The 2,827-nt window shown below is 35.2% G+C and overlaps 1 non-coding gene across 1 annotated transcript; it reads right to left on the reverse strand.

Moving 5' to 3' along the window:
• Positions 1–2,459: 2,459 nt before the first annotated feature.
• Positions 2,460–2,567, reverse strand: LOC112762807 (small nucleolar RNA R71). Its single transcript, XR_003182767.1, has one exon. It is a non-coding gene; the product is annotated as a small nucleolar RNA R71 (small nucleolar RNA).
• Between the last annotated feature and the right edge of the window lie 260 nt (positions 2,568–2,827).

Genomic DNA, 2,827 nt, shown 5'->3' on the forward strand with positions numbered 1-2,827 from the left:
AAGCAGAGAGACGGAAGGGACAAAGCATCTTCATACGCTTATCTGAAATTCTCACCGATGAATTACATAAGTATCTCTATCTTTATGCTTTATTCATAAATCACCCATAACCATTTGAATTTTCCTGACTAAGATTTACAAGATGACCATAGCTTGCTTCATACCAACAATCTCCGTGGGATCGACCCTTACTCGCGTAAGGTTTATTACTTGGACGACCCAATGCACTTGCTGGTTAGTTGTGCGAAGTTGTGAAATTATGTTTAGACCATGGTATTGAGCACCAAGTTTTTGGAGCCATTACCGGGGATTGTTTGAGTTGTGAAAAGTAGATATCACAATTTCGTGCACCAAGTTTTTGGCGCCGTTGCCGGGGATTGTTTGAGTTTGGACAACTGACGGTTCATCTTGTTGCTTAGATTAGGTATCTTTCTTCAGAGTTCTTAAGAATGAATTCTAGTGTTTCAAGGTGATGTTCTTATCATCACCAAAGCTGATTGATTCCCATCAATTTAGCTCTTGAATGCAATGTCCTGCTGAAGCTTGGCTAGCCATGTCTAATTTCTTTAGACTGAAGCTTTAGACTAACATTGCATGATTCCTGGAATTCTCATTAAGAATTTTGATATCTTTATTTTCTTTTCCACTTAATTTTCGAAAAATCCAAAAAAAATATAAAATCTTAAAATAAAAAATATTTTTATGTTTCTTGTTGAGTCTAGTGTCTCATTTTAAGTTTGGTGTCAATTGCATGTTTCTATTCTTCTTGCATTTTTCGAATTCATTCATGTGTCTTCATTAATCTTCAAGTTGTTCTTGATGATTTCCTTGTTCTGATCTTTAAATTCTCTTGTCTTGAGTGTTTTGTTGTTTCTCATATGCATTCTCATTTTGTTAGTGTCAATAGTATACAAACTTCTAAGTTTGGTGTCTTGCATGCATTGTTTATTTGATCTTAGTTTCATTTTAATTATTCCTCATTATTAAAAATCCAAAAAATTTTTAATTTGTGTCTTTTCAAGTCAATAATACAGAGAATTGAAGATTCAGAATATACAGCAGAGGAATTACACAGAAAAAGCTGGGCGTTCAAAATGCCCAGTGAAGAAGGCAAACTGGCGTTTAAACGCCAGCCAGGGTGCCTGGTTGGGCGTTTAACGCCCAAAAGGGTAGTGTTTTGGGCGTTAAACGCCAGAATGTATACCATTCTGGGCGTTTAACGCCAGGATGGCACAAGAGGGAAGATTTTGTTTTTAACTCAAATTTTTTTTAAGTTTTCAAAATTTTTCAAAATCAAATCTTTTTCAAATCAAATCTTTTCAATCATATATTTTCAAATTCAATCTTTTTCCATTTTCAAAGATACTTGCTAACAATTAATGATTTGATTCAACATTTCAAGTATGTTGCCTTTTCTGTTGAGAAAGGTTTAATGTTTGAATCATATCTTTTCTTGTTAGCCAAGTCATTAATTTTCAAAATCAAATCTTTTTAATTTGTTTTTCAAATCATATCTTCTCAATCATATCTTTTTAAAACCATAACTTTTCAATCATATCTCTTTAATCACATTTTTTTCAAAATAGTTTTCAATCATATCTTTTTAATTTCTAATTTCAAAATCTTTTTCAAAAATCACTTGATTTCTTTTCCAATCATATTTTTTGAAAATCATTCTTCAATTTTTCAAAATGTTTTTAAAATGTTTTTAATTTATTTTCGAAAATTTTCCCCTCTTTTCACATCCTTCTATTTATGGACTAACACTACTCCTCAATGCACAATTCGAACTCTATCTTTCTTGATAAGTTCGAATTCTTCTACCTCTTCCTTCTATTTTTCTTTTCCTCTAACACCTCAAGGAATCTCTATACTGTGACATAGAGGATTCCATATTTTCTTGTTTTCTTCTCTTTCATATGAGCAGGAGCAAAGACAAAAGCATTCTTGTTGAGGCTGACCCTGAACCTGAAAGGACCTTGAAGCGAAAGCTAAGAGAAGCTAAGGCACAACTCTTTGTAAAGGACCTAACAGAAATCTTCAAAGAAGAAGACATGGCAGCCGAAAACAACAACAATGCCAACAATGCAAGGAAGGTGCTAGGTGACTTTACTGCACCTACTCCCGACTTCTATGGGAGAAGCATCTCTATCCCTGCCATTGGAGCAAACAACTTTGAGCTTAAGTCTCAATTAGTTTCTCTAATGCAACAGAATTGCAAGTTCCATGGACTTCCATTGGAAGATCCTCATCAGTTTTTAGCTGAATTCTTGCAAATCTGTGACACTGTCAAGACTAATGGGGTTGACCCTGAGGTCTACAGACTTATGCTATTCCCTTTTGCTGTAAGAGACGGAGCTAGGATATGGTTGGACTCACAACCTAAAGAAAGCCTGAACTCTTGGGAAAAGCTAGTCAATGCCTTCTTGGAAAAGTTCTTTCCACCTCAAAAATTGAGTAAGCTTAGAGTGGAAGTCCAAACCTTCAGACAGAAGGAAGGTGAATCCCTCTATGAAGCTTGGGAAAGATACAAACAATTGATCAGAAAGTGTCCTTCTGACATGCTTTCTGAATGGAGCATCATAGGTATCTTCTATGATGGTCTGTCTGAACTGTCCAATATGTCATTGGATAGCTCTGCTGGAGGATCTCTTCATCTGAAGAAGACGCCTGCAGAAGCTCAAGAACTCATTGAAATGGTTGCAAATAACCAATTCATGTACACTTCTGAAAGGAATCCTATGAACAATGGGACGAATCAGAAGAAAGGAGTTCTTGAGATTGATACTCTGAATGCCATACTGGCTCAGAACAAAATATTGACTCA

This window comes from Arachis hypogaea, chromosome 2 (assembly GCF_003086295.3).
Source record: "Arachis hypogaea cultivar Tifrunner chromosome 2, arahy.Tifrunner.gnm2.J5K5, whole genome shotgun sequence".
NCBI lineage: Eukaryota > Viridiplantae > Streptophyta > Magnoliopsida > Fabales > Fabaceae > Arachis > Arachis hypogaea.